Source organism: Rhinoderma darwinii, chromosome 1 (assembly GCF_050947455.1).
Source record: "Rhinoderma darwinii isolate aRhiDar2 chromosome 1, aRhiDar2.hap1, whole genome shotgun sequence".
Taxonomy (NCBI): domain Eukaryota; kingdom Metazoa; phylum Chordata; class Amphibia; order Anura; family Rhinodermatidae; genus Rhinoderma; species Rhinoderma darwinii.
In genome coordinates this window covers 477,242,438-477,257,060 of record NC_134687.1, presented here as the reverse complement: position 1 = coordinate 477,257,060, position 14,623 = coordinate 477,242,438, and the positions used below count along the sequence as shown (strand labels likewise).

The window sequence follows — 14,623 nt, the reverse complement described above, 5'->3', positions numbered from 1 at the left end:
ACACCCAAGCATTGGGCACAGCCAGGCCCCCCTCCTCTTTTGGCAGCTGTAATTTCTCCAGTTTAATCCTAGGTACCCCCTTCTTCCATACTAGGTCCCTAAAAAGGTTATGCAACCGTCTGAACCAATATTTGGGGATCCATACCGGGGAGTTATGTAGGACATACAGCACCTGGGGCATAAGGATCATTTTAATCAGATTCGTCCTACCCAGAGCCGATAACGGTAACTTATTCCACGCCTCTACTTTGGCTTTTATCGTTGTTAACAGTGGCATTACATTAAGGGACATATAATCCTGTGCTTTCGCCGTCACCCTAACCCCCAAATACTTAAACTCCGTGACCACCAGTATCTCCACCTCCTCTTCCCCAGTCTGGATAACCCCCGGGTCCATGAGCATTAGAGCCGATTTTGACCAATTAATGAGTAGTCCTGAATATTTCCCAAACCTCTTAATTAGGGCCATCACTAACGGTAGTGTGCGCTCGGTATCTGCCATGAATATCAGCAAATCGTCTGCGTATAGTGCAATTCGTTCCTCCACCCCCCCATATCTCAACCCCTGAATATGTTCATGTTGTCTCACTGCGCACGCCAAGGGTTCCACCGCCAACGCGAACAACAATGGAGATAATGGACATCCCTGACGCGTTCCCCGCTCCAGCGCGAACCGATCCGATAGCACCCCATTCACCCTTATCCTTGCTGTCGGGGCTACATACAACAACTTTACCCATTTTATATAATTAGGGCCAAATCCCATTTTCTCCAGAACTGACCACAAATATTTCCACTCCACGCAATCAAATGCTTTAGCCGCATCTAAGGACATAATGGCTCTCCCCCCACTATTATCCGGCAGAACTTGTAAATTCAAGAACAGCCGTCTCAGATTCACCGCCGTCGATTTGGATGGCATAAAGCCGGCCTGATCTCCATGTACCACCCCAGCCACTACTTTAGCTAGTCGAAGCGCCAATACTTTCGCCATGATTTTAATATCCGCCGTCAGTAGAGAAACTGGTCTATAGGAGCCCGGGAGCTGGGGATCCTTCCCCTCTTTAGGCAGAACTACTATAGTCGCTTCATACATTGTTTCCGGGAGCCGCCCCCTATCCAAACTATCTAAAAGAGTGGCCAATAACTGCGGTGCGAGCTCCTCCCCATATTCCTTAAAGACTTCCACCGGAAGACCATCCGGCCCCGGCGCCTTTTCACTGGCTAGTATCCCTATAGCTGCCTGGAGCTCCTCCAGAGATATGGGCTCCTCCAATGTCCCTCTCTTCTCCCCTCCCAACCTGGGAAGTTCCATCTCCCCTATATACTCTTCCAGCTGTTGAGGTGTGTGCTCTGCCCTAGAGGCATACAAATCTGAGTAAAACTGCTGAAACACTTTCAAAATCTGTCCTGTATCCGTCTCCAACTTCCCCCCCTCCCCTGTAATAGTGTGTATATAATTATTCTCCCTCTGAGCCTGCGCCATCCTTGCCAACAGCCGTCCAGTGGTTTCCCCCTCCTCATAGTATTGGCGTTTTAAAAACATCCTTTTGTTATCTGCCCTCTCCAACTGATGCTGTTTTAACAACCGCTGCGCCTCCACCCAATGCTTCAGTGTATCTGGTGTGTTATCTGCTATATGTAGCCTTTCTGTCTCTGTTACCTTTTCCAACAGCGCTTCTCCTAATTGTCTAGACCGTGTTTTTACTGCTGAAATGTGCTGGATGAACACCCCTCTCAGCCACGCCTTCATCGCGTCCCACAGTATCTCTTGCGGTACCGTTCCCGAATTAAATTGAAAGTATTCCTTTATGAGGTCTAAAATTTGTTTATGATCTATCAACTTCAGCCAAAAGGCATTGAGTTTCCAGCACCCTTGCCCCCGCCCTGTCCTCCCCTCCGTCTCTACCTTCATTAACAAAGGAGAATGATCCGATAACGCTCTTTGCAAGTATTCTATCTGGGCTACATATGGTACCGCTGCCGGTGAGCACAAGATTAAGTCTATCCTGGATAAAGACTGATACGTGGAAGACGCACAAGAATATTGAAAGCTATTTGGATGTTTATCCCTCCATATGTCCCGCCAACCCACTTCAGCAACAAGATGGCCAAACGCTGTTAAACCTCCCCCTGTCATGCCGAATTTATCCATATTGGTATTCAATACTGCGTTAAAATCCCCCATCACTAGTAACGGCACCTCCGGGTACCTAGCCAGTTCCTCCACCACTTTCTTGATACATCCGCTAGAAAATGGAGGGGGGACATACAACACCACCAACACACAATTCCAATGATACATCGTACAGTGTACCCCCACATACCGCCCCTCCCCATCCTGGAAGGAGTCGTGACATATAAATGGCACTGCCCTATGTATGAGAAGACTCACCCCCCTTGAATATGTAGTATGGTAAGAATGAAAACTATGGCCTACCCAGGCCCTATGCATCATGGAGACTGAATCCCTAGTCATATGTGTCTCCTGTAATCCTATCACCCTCGACTCCTGTTTCCTAATAAAATCAAATACCGCCTGTCGTTTTCTGGCTTCCCGCAGGCCCCGTACATTCCAGGACAAACAATTAAGTGATCCCATCATCCCTCAACATATCCCAACACATCCTATCCTGTTCTCGTAATTTTACATATCCGACCGGCTGGGTCTTCTTTCCCTCCCTCCCCTCCCCCCCTGCAACCTCCCCCGTAAACCTACCCCTTTCCAAGGGTTGGGGCGACAGAACGTATCTGCCATTACCCATAACAAGCGTCGGCAGGTCAACTCCGCCCACCGTACATTCAACAATACCATAACTCGTTATGCACTTTTCCCGCGTAACTGACCATCCCTCCCGCTGCTATTTTCTTGCAAATAAACTACCATCCCCTCAACATATCGGTACCCCTCAATGTCCATAAACACATTCCTCCTCTTCCGGTCTTCCGCGTTCACCGCAACCATGCCCTCCAACTCCAAGTCCAAACATGACCAGAAACCCTCAATGCCATATCTTGCAATTTTCTACGACACCTGGTTCAGTCCCGCAACCCCAGCCTCCTTTTGTCAGCCGGTCTGTTCCGGATTAACGCCGTCCCTCTGCCTCCGCCGGTCTCAGCTGACTTTCATGGCTATCCAACCATCTAACCGCTTCTCTCGGTGTCTCGAAAAAGGAAGTTGTGCCCAGCGCCACCACTCTCAGACGGGCAGGATACATCATTGAATATTGCACTTGTAACGCCCTTAGGCGTCTCTTTATATCCATAAACTGTGATCTTTTCCGTTGTACTTCCATAGAGAAATCCGGGAAGAAGGACACTTTCACCCCATTAAAGGAGATGTCTTGACGTTCTCTAGCTTTCCTCAGGATCTTGTCTCTATCTTTATAATGTAAAATCTTTATCAGCACCGGTCTCGGCGGCCTTCCCGGAGGGCCAGGTCTAGTCGGCACCCTGTGCGCTCTCTCCACCGCAAATAAAGGGGTCAATTCCTCTCTGCCAAATGTGTCTATCAGCCACTTTTCAAAGAAGTCATCCGGATTCGTTCCCTCCACTCTTTCCGGAACACCCACAAGGCGAACGTTATTCCGTCTCAGCCGATTTTCCATGTCGTCCGTCTTAGCCAGCAATGTCGCCACTGCCTGCGAGTGTGCCTGTACATCCTGCTTTATGTGAGGAATCGCATCCTCCATGTCTGAGACTCTCCCTTCCACGGCAGTGGTGCGTTCCGCAACTTTCTGAAAATCATTCCTGAGCAGCAAAATGTCCTCCTTCAATCCACCCATCTGGCTTGCTAAGGTATTAAGGACCATAGAATTTTGCTTCACCGCTGCCAAAATGTCCTTTAGGGAGGGTTCCTCCTTCCTTACTCCACTTTTCCCTCCAGCACCTGGCTGATCCTGTATGGCGCCACTCATCTCCTCCTCCTCACTTCTCATGTCCCCCGCCAAAGGAGAGTACCTGGATCCATAAGATGAGCCACCAGCTGCCTGATCTCCAGCCGACTTTCGCTGCTGTGCAGCCGCCCCCCCTGCTCTCGGCGTGCGGGCGAACCTCTCCAGCTTCTCCACTACTTCCTGCCGGAGGCCTCTATTGCGGCCTTCCTTCTCCTCGGCGCCATCTTGAGCGCGGGACCCGGGACTCGCTGGCGGCGACTTCTGCTTCTTTGAGCGCGTCATTATGGCCGGGTACTCGTGCTCCTCCACCTCCAGACTCTGGTAAGACCCTGGGGAAGCTATTTTCCCCGAATTTTACGGGATATATGGACCTTATAGGATGAATACAGCAGGAGCTCCGGTCACACACGTCCTCTCACATTCACCGCTAGGCCACGCCCCACAAGTTTCAGATTTAAACGTGACATCTTCTCTGGTATGGGGATGATTTATTCCTCAAATCAAAGTTGAACAGGGGTATTAACATGAGAAAGTTAAATCTGTACTCTAACCTAATGGATCAGGTTTTTAACTAAACATCTGATATTTTTACAAAGATCTCTTTAGAACTAGCACAGGCATATTTCCGATAGCTCTAGTATTGTAGCAGGGCATTTACAAAATGTTATAGAGCTTCAATGGTTAACATTGAACTAGAGTTGGACCTGTTCTCCTCGATGGGTTCAACAAAAGCTTGGTTGAGTGGGTTTTTTGGCTCATCCCTCAAATCAATAGTTGCAAAAACTGTACTTATTTTTTAACATTTATTTAGCATATTTCTGTGCATTTGTCATCCGTGTACTTGCAAAAGCTTATAAAAGCAGTATTAAAGGGGTTTTCCCACGAGGGGCATTTATGATATATCCACAGGATATGTCATAAATGTCAGATAGATGTGCCCACCTCCCACCTCTGGGACCCGCACCTATCTCTAGAACGGGGCCCCTAAACCCTTTTCTACCTCTTCGTGTGTCGGCTGATTTCTGACCATGAAGGTGAAAACAGCGTAACTCGCTGAGCTACATTGTTTTCGTAAGCCCCATAGAACTGAATCGCAGTTACGGATGCTACGCGTCTTCCGTAACTGCTATTCAGTACGGTGGGAGTTACGTAACTCCCGACCATAAAGTCAAGAAGTGGCCGGGAGTCAGTGACACCAGACAAAGCTAGAACGGGGTTTAGGGGGGCCCGTTCTAGAGATAGGTACAGGTCCCAGAGGTGGGACCTGCATCTACCTGACATTTATGACATATCCTGTGGATATGTCATAAATGTCCCTCGTGGGAAAAACCCTTTAAGTTTCTGTTAATAAAGGTGTTATGTAATAAACAAAAGGGGGAAGAAAAACTATCATTATAGCTTTTGCTAATAATCAGTTGCCAATATTATATGCTTATGCTATATATATGTATGCTTTGCCTCTGAAATGTATTTTATATAATCTTGCTAGCTAAGGTTTGTTCTTAAACAGTATTCTCTGAATATCAGACTGCTGCTTTCTTTACCAGGCCTTCATGGCTATTATGAGATAAGATTGCCAAGTTTACTGGATACAGACATTATATTCTAGACAACATAAAGCCCGTAAATAGAATGATGTATTAGTATTAGGGTTGTCACGATACCAGAATTTGGACTTCGATACCGATACTTTGTGCAGTATTGCGATTTTCTATACCAAAATTATACTTTGCCAACAGTAATAATAAAAAAAAAAGTACTTCCATTTTCTGATGGGAGGCATGTGGTGTGATGAATTTTGAATCTGCCTCACATTAATAGTAATTAACCCCATCAGGTTTCTCAGTCAATGGACAACATTGGGTTAAAGTGTGAGGTACATGATGGGGTTAATTACTATTAATGTGAGGCACATGGAGGTTAAATTCACCACACCTCGTGCCTTACATTAATAAGTGAAAGAATTTTTATTTTATTTTTTTATAGCGTACACATCATAAATTTGTTGTGTTATTACGGCCGCGCCAATACTGAATGTGTGTATATTTTATGTACTGTGACTTATTTTAATGTTTATTGTAAAAAGTGTGTTTGTGTATTTTTTTTATTTAACATTACTTTGTTTTTACTTTTTTATTTGTAAACTTTAATGTACTGGCATACATCTATATGCCAGTACATTAGCCTGTGTACGGATAGTACACAGGCAGTTGTTAGGACATACCTAAGTATGCCCTAACGACAGGAAATATGGTAAGACAGCCCTGGGGTCCTTCAATGGACCCTGGGCTGTCTGCCCATATATGGTATGTCCCTCAATTGCGTCACAGGAATTACCTGTGACGCGATCCAAGGGACATCCCCCCTTCTCATTTACCCCTTGAATGCTGCGGTCAGCTTTGATCGCAGTATTCAAGAGAATAGTGGTGGAGATGAGAGGTTTCTCTGATCTCCGCCGTTAGAACGGGGCCACGGCTGTGTAATACAACCATTACCCCGCTCCTGACAACTGCGCGCGGTCAGCATGAGGTGATGCGGCCGGAGCTGCACTAGTGAGCGCAGGCACTGAAGACAGAACATGGGGGTGTTTTGCAGTGCGTCCACTATGTTCGGTCTTCAGTGCCGGCGCTCATTAGTGCAGCGCTGGTCGAATCACATCATGCTGACGGTGCGCATTTGTCAGGACTCATGAGCAGGGCAATGGTTGTATTACACAGCCGCAGTCCTGCTCTCATACATTCATGTGTTACAATGCTAAGAAGTGCGGCCGCACAGCTTAGTATCGAAATACATGAAATTACGGTATCTATAAACTATCTAATATCTATATAACCGTATCGAAGCTTCAATGTATCGTGCATCCCTAATTAGTACGAATTTCTTATGTGGCCAATAACTTGTAAGGCATTTCCTTGATGGGAGTTAGTCAGAAAAGACCTTTAAAAGGCTAATCTAAAAGCCAATCTATAGATTTTCTGTCTAACACTTGAGGATCTCCATGGCCATGCATTTCTTACTTCTCTCAAACTTTTTATTGTAACCTCACTTCTTAATAAATGTTTAATTAAATTTCACTATGAGACAAGAGCTTATTCAAGATTTCATTATCAACTAGGTCGCTGTGGCATGTGTCGGTCCATGGCTGAAATTGCCCCATCCTCAAAGGCGGCCTCCGGATGCATAGACCACTTGGACCAAGATAAGAAGCATAACATTCTAAAATTAATCTTGGAGTGTGGCTATTGCAAAGATGCTCCCACAAATTTTCCTTAAACCCAAAACCCTTACAGGCAATCAAATATTGCAAGCTCCAACGGTACCTTCTGCAGGCTAGAGTTTTCTCCACCTCATACACCTCTGAGGTTTAACAGGACTCTATGGCAGAATCAGGATGTGGAATTAATGGCTTGGACAATGAGAGCCGCAATTGAAGCTTAAAGGCGACAGGGTTGACTTGTTTGGTGATACCGTAAGGTCCAATATATCTCGGTGCCAGCTTCTTAGGTACGAAGGGAAAACTAAGTTTGAGTGTGGATAACCACACCTTGCCACCTGCTTGAAATTTAAGAAAATGTTGCCTCTTTTGATCTGCATAGAATTTGTGACTTTCCTGGGCCTGTTTGAGGAATTGCTGGAGACCAATGATGTTATCCTGAAAAATATTAAATTAATCTTGCATAGCTGGTACAGAGGTCTCCTGTGGAAGACCAATAATTATTGTGGGATGGAAACAGGAAAATAAATATTATAAGAAAGTTCCGCCGTGTGTAAAACTGACAGCCACTTATCAGGAGAAGAGGATGAAAAGCATCGAAGATATTGGTTTAAAGTTTTGTCCGTTTTTCTGTCTGTTTGTGGATGATATGCGGTGCATGAACTGAACTCTGAGATAAACTTCCTTGAGAACGTTAGGGACGCGGCGATACCAAATATGTGTAACCTTTTTTTTTTTTTCATAATAAAGCATTTTGTAAGGGGAAAAAGTGAGTATTTAATTGTATTTTTTTTATTTGGGATTTTTATTTTCAGTTATTATAAAATGTATTATATGTTAGGCCCTCGGCTGCCATATGAACCATCAGCACCCCGCGATCACATCGTGCGTGTGCCGATGGGGTGAGAGAGGGAGCACACTCCCTCCTAAACCACTGAGATGCGTCCGTCGCTATTGACCGCCGTATCTAAAAGAGTTAAAAGGACGGGATCGATGCAGATTTCGATCCTCCAGTAACTGAGAGCAGGGAGCTTTCACTCCTCCCGACGGCGCTGTTTTTATCCGATGCTGCGCCGTAAAAAGGCTACTGCATCAGAATAAAGCCCGTTAGTGGCCGCCATAAAACCACTAACGGTCACTAATGGATTAATGTGTAGCTAAAGCCAGAGAGGCATAATATTTTCTTTTGCTTGTCCTTGTTTACTCCTGTTACAACCTGAAAATAAAACGGTCTGAGGCCAGTTGTTGTACCACAATCCTGATGTGTGGACTGCAATTTTCTTGCTTGCTGCAGGGAGATTACTCCAGGAGACTATTGTTCCACTACCTAATCCCTTACAATATGTATCCGGTGCTCATCTAACGATGCAGAAAAGACGACGATTTCGTCCACATAAATTATAACAAAATCTATGGCATTACAGAGCCCAAAAGGCATCATCAGGTATTCAAAATGTCCATAGCAAGTTTGAAAGGTGGTCTTCCACTCGTCGACTTCTCGGATGTGGAAAAAGGTTATAAGTACCCCTTAAGTCTAATTTAGTGTAAATCTTGGTGGACCTTCATTTTTGAAGAAGCTCGTGGAAGGGGATAGCGATTCTTGATGGCAATATTGAGCTTTCGGAATTTGACATATGGCAAAAGCAAAGTATCTTTCTCTTTAACAAAGAATTTCCCGTCTCCAGGAGGAGAAGTTGAGGGCCGGATGAAACCCTTATCCAGATTTTGTTGTAAATATTCCCTAAGGGACAATGGAAAAATGTGGGCAAAAGGAATCAGCTCCAAGGAAAAGATCAATCTGGCAATCATAGGTGAGGAGGGAGAGAGTCGCCTTCTTTTTACAGAATACGTCCTGGAATGTATGGTATTCGCTGGGGATTAGCTACTTGACATCCAGATCGAACTTGGAGAATATCTCTGGAAAAGTAAATGTCTCAAAAGGGACTTGATTAAAGGTACAGATGGCCTCGAAGGCAAACAATATAAAAGGCAATAGGAAGAGGGAAAAGAGATTGCATTGCTGGGCCAAATCTTGACAGGGTCATGTGTCCTCAGCTAGGGGCACCAAGGATAACAGGGAACAGTGGAGTTTGACAACATCAAATCCTAACCACTCTTTCTGTGAATCCTGAATAGTACTGAACAATGGAATAGTTTTAAAACCGATGGGACCAGAATCGAGGATGAAACCATATACTAGCTTAACCAGGAAATGGTGTTTATAGGATTGAGGGTGAATCCAATAAAGCCCTGCAAGGTATAAACTTTGCCGATTAGGGTATGTTCACACGACCAAGTTTCAGACGTAATTCGGGCGTTTTACACCCCGAATTAAGTGTCTGAAAAAACGGCTCCATTACACCGACAAACATCTGCCCATTACTTTCAATGGGTTTTACGATGTACTGTGCCGACGGCGCGTAAAAAAGACGGCTCGTCAAAAGAAGTGCAGGACACTTCTTGGGACGTAATTGGAGCCTTTTTTCATTGACTCCATTGAAAAACAGCTCCAATTACGTCCGTAATGGACGCCGCGAAAAACACGTGCACTTGCAAAAAGATCTGAAATTCAGGAGCTGTTTTCGCCTGTTTGTTTCGCCGTGTTCCGAGAGCCATAAAGTTTTTATTTTTCCATCCATTTAGCGATGTGAGGGCTTAAGTTTTGCGGGGCGAGCTGTAGTTTTCACTGATACCATTTTGGGGTATATGCGACTTTTTGATCATTTACTATTTCCTTTTTTTGGAGCGCTAAAGTGACCAAAAAAATAGCAATTTGCGTGTTTTCTATATATATTTTTTACAGCATTCACCGAGCGATACCAATTATGTTAACTTTTATTTTTTTTAACATTCAAAAATATGAAAAGGTTTTTTTTGAACTTTTAATACTTTATTGTTTTTGGAACATAACAAAAATCTTTATTTAACTTAACTGTTTTTTACTTTTTTTATTAGTCCCCCTAGGAGACTTGTAGCAGCGATCGTTGGATCGTTTGCATGATATACTGCAATACTAATGTATTGCAGTATATCGTGATTCTGACAGTCTCCTTTGAAGCCCTGCCAGAGGCAGAGCTTCAAAGGAGTACAAAGATGGCAGACCTGGGGGCTTTTATTCGGCCCCCAGGCTGCCATAGCAACCGTTCTAACCAGCCGATCGTGCCGGGCGGGGGGAGGGGGCGCGGGGCGCGATCGCATGTTTGAGGGGGCGCCCCCCTAATTCTAGCACTTTAAATGCCGCGTCGTCATCAGCAGTGGGTGTCCACTGTATTACAGCGGACACCCCGATCTATCGCCAGGAACCGGAGCTAGCTCCGATTCCTGGCATTAACCCCTTCAATGCAAGGATCCATTGTGATCGCTGCATCCTAGAGGTTTGTAGCAAATCGGCAGCCTTGCCATGCGATGGCAAGGCTGGCGACTGTTACTATGGCAACAGGAGCCCTAACAATGGACTCCTGTCTGCCATTACGTAAGCTAATTAGACCCCACCCAGAGGCGGAGCCTGATCGGCTTGCTGTCAGTGAACAACTGACAGTTCCAATACATTGCACTACATAGGTAGTGCAATGTAATAGAACATCAAACAAACAGTTGGACATTCAAGTCCCCTAGTGGGACTAAATAAAAGTGTAAAAAAAGTAAAAATAAAAGTTGTAAAACATACAATAAAAGTTTCAAGTAATAAAATAAAACACAATCGCCCTTTTTCCCTTATCAAGTCATTTATTATTGAAAAAAATAATAAAGCCATACATATTTGGTATCGCTGCGACCGTAATGACCTTAACTATAAAAATATTATGTTATTTATTCTGCACAGTGAACGCCGTAAAAAAAAAAAACTAAAAAATACTGACATAATTGCTCTTTTTTGGTCACTTTGTCTTCCAAAAATTGAACTAAAAAGTGATCAAAAAGTCTCATGTACCCAAAAATGGTACCTATAAAAACTATAACTCGTCTCGCTAAAAACAAGCCCTCATACAGCTCCGTCGACAAAAAAATTAAAACCGTTATGGCTCTCACAACTTGGCGACAGAAAAAATCCATTCTCTATACAAAAGTTATTTTATTGTGCAAAAAGTTGTAAAACATAAAAAGTGCTATAAATTAGGTATCACCGGAATCGGACTGACATGCAGAATAAAAGGTAACATGTAATTTATAACGCGTGGTGAACGCTGTATAAAAATAATCAAAAAACAGCAATTCTGGCATATTTTTTTAGTCACCTTTCCTCCCAAAAAAAAAGGATAACAAGTGATCAAAAAGTCAAATGTAGCAGAAAAATGGTATCAATAAAAACTACAGCTCGTCCCGCAAAAAAAACAGCCGTCATACCACTACGTCTATGAAAAAATAAAATTAGTTAAAGAGGCTCTGTCACCAGATTTTGCAACCCCTATCTGCTATTGCAGCAGATAGGCGCTGCAATGTAGATTACAGTAACGTTTTTATTTTTAAAAAAACGAGCATTTTTGGCCAAGTTATGACCATTTTTGTAGTTATGCAAATGAGGCTTGCAAAAGTCCAAGTGGGTGTGTTTAAAAGTAAATGTCCAAGTGGGCGTGTATTATGTGCGTACATCGGGGCGTTTTTAATACTTTTACTAGCTGGGCGCTCTGAAGAGAAGTATCATCCACTTCTCTTCAGAACGCCCAGCTTCTGGCAGTGCAGATCTGTGACGTCACTCACAGGTCCTGCATCGTGTCGGCCACATCGGCACCAGAGGCTACAGTTGATTCTGCAGCAGCATCAGCGTTTGCAGGTAAGTAGCCATGATTAAGAACGCAGGAAGCGCTTGAAACGCGTAGGCTCTTTCAATTGCCCTCACATCTCTCCTAAGCACCTCAGGACATCGTTCAGACTGATCCTGAATTTTAAACCACCTCTATTAAACTTGGAACAAGTTCCGTTTTATTCACAGCAACGCTGGATCCACCTCGTCCTTGTCTTCTACCGCCCAGAAACCAATTCAGCAAAATCTGTACTCCAAAAGCCAAATGGAGCTCCTTCCCTTCTGAGCCCTACTCTGTGCCCAAACAGCAGTTTATGACCACATATGTGGTATTGCCGTACACAGGAGAAGTTGCTTTACAAGTGTTGGGGTGCTTTTTTTCATTTATTTGTTGAGAAAATAAAACATTTTCAGCTAAAACTACGTCTTATTGAAGAAAAACGATTTTTTTTATTTTCACTACCCAATTCTAATAAAATCTATGAAACACCTGTGGGGTCAAAATGCTCACTACACCCCTAGATGAATTCCTCAAGGGATGTAGTTTTGTGAATCGAGTCACTTTTGGAGAGTTTCCACTGTACTGGTACCTTAGGAGCTTTGCAAAAGTGACATGGTGTCAAGAAACCAATCCATCAAAATCTGTGCTCCAAAAGCCAAATGGCGCTCCTTCTGTTCTGATCCTTGCCGTGTGCCCAAACAGCAGTTTATGACCACAAATGGGGTATTGCCGTACTCCAGAGAAGTTGCTTTACAAATGTTGGGGTTCTTTTATTCCTTTATTTGTTGAGAAAAGGAAAAATTTTGAGCTAAAGCTACGTCTTATTGGAAAAAAAGGATTTTTTTTATCTTCACTGCCCACTTCTAATAAATTCTATGAAACCCCTGTGGGTTCAAAATGCTCACTACACCCCTAGATGGATTCTTCAAGGGGTGTAGTTTCCTAAATGGAGTCCCTTTTTTGGTGGTTTCATTGTTTTGGTCCCTTAGGGGCTTTGCAAATGCGACGTGGTCTCCGCAAACCATTCCTGCTAAATTTGAGCTCCAAAAGCCAAATGGCGCTCTTTCCCTCCTAAGCCCTGCCGTGTGTCCAAACAGCCTTTTATGACCACATGTAGGGTATTGTTTTACTCGGGAGAAATTGCTTTACAAAAGTAGTGGTGCATTTTCTCTTTTTAGTCCTTGTGGAAATTAGAAAATATTAGCTAAACCTACATTTTCTTTGAAAGAATGTAGATTTTCATTTTCACGGCCTACTTCCAATAATTTCTGCAAAAAACCGGCGGGATCAAAATGCTCACTATACCCGTAGATAATTTCCTCAAGGGGTATAGTTTCCAAAATGGGGTCACTTTTGGGGGATTTCCACTGTTTTGGCGCCGCAAGAGCCTTTCAGACCCGACATGGTGCCTAAAATATTTTCTAATAAAAAGGAGGCCCCAAAATCCTCTAGGTATACCTTTGTTTCTGAGGCCTGTGCTTCAGTCAATAAGTGCACTAGGGCCACATGTGGGGAATTTCTAAAAACTACAGAATCTGGGCAATAGATATTGAATTGCGTTTCTCTGGTAAAACTTTCTGTGTTCCAAAAAAAATAGATAAAAATGTAATTTCTGCAAAAAAAAAAAGAAATTTGAAAACTTCACATCTACTTTGCCTTAATTCCTGTGAAACATTTAAAGGGTTAAGAAACTTTCTAAATGCTGTTTTGAATACTTTGAGGGGTGAAGTTTTTAAAATGGGGTGACTTATCGAGGGTTTCTAATATATAAGGCCCTAAAATCCACTTCACAACTGTACTGGTCCCTGTAAAAATAGCCTTTTGAAATTTTCTTGAAAATGTGAGAAATTGCTGCTAAAGTTCTAAGCCTTGTGATGTCATAGAAAAATAAAAGGATGTTCAAAAAACAATGCCAATCTAAAGTAGACATATGGGTGATGTTAATTAGCAACAATTTTGTGTGGTATTACTTACTATCTGTCTTACAAGCAGATACATATAAATTTAGAAAAATGCTAATTTTTGCAATTTTTCGCTAAATTTTGTTGTTTTTCACTATTAAATACTTTATGTTACTGGCAAAATTTGCTCGATACATTAAGTCCAATGTGTCACGAGAAAACAATCTCAGAATCGCTTGGATAGGTAAAAGCATTCCGAAGTTATTACCACATAAAGTGAAACATGTCAGATTTGAAAAAATTGGCTGTGTCCTTAAGGGGTTAAAAAGAGTGTAAAATTCAAAGATAAACTTTATTCACATGCAGAGTTAGTGTCATCTGAAGAAGAGCATAGCAAAATTGTGACATTTTCTCTGGTCATTTATCTGTAAAACAGCCTAGTCCATAACCGGTTAATTATTATTAAAAAGTCACTATTATTTAATTTGGATATCAGATAGTGTGTGTGCTATTAAAAGCTATTTGATATTTGGGTAGAACCCCTTCAAAACATACAAATAAACATTTTTTTAAAAAAAGGAAGTTTTTACATTCAATCTATACATTTTTTCTGTAATAATAAAAACAAAATACTCAACTGGTGAGGGGCAAAGCAGTAAAGAGATTGTGGAAAGTTTTACATTCTAGTTGTACTGAAGTAATCTACAATATAATTTCTAATCAATACGTACATTTGTAGTTTATGAGAGAACATTGAGGCTGGATTCACACGAGCACATTACGTTCGTAATGGATGGAACGTATTTCGGCCGCAAGTCCCGGACCGAACTCAGTGCAGGGAGCCGGGCTCCTAGCATTATAGTTATGTAC

General features: G+C 42.9%; 1 protein-coding gene and 1 long non-coding RNA gene across 3 annotated transcripts in view; one reads left to right on the top strand and one right to left on the bottom strand.

Annotated features, from left to right (window-relative positions):
* LOC142658390 (uncharacterized) overlaps positions 1–7,967 on the top strand; it is a 78,733-nt gene extending 70,766 nt beyond the window's left edge. The window contains exon 4 of the long non-coding RNA XR_012850121.1: positions 7,012–7,967. This is a non-coding gene — a long non-coding RNA (uncharacterized LOC142658390). The remainder of the gene's footprint in view (positions 1–7,011) is intronic.
* Positions 1–14,623, bottom strand: part of ABCB9 (ATP binding cassette subfamily B member 9) — a 137,988-nt gene that overhangs the window by 32,757 nt on the left and 90,608 nt on the right. The gene's annotated exons all lie outside the window — the stretch shown is intronic.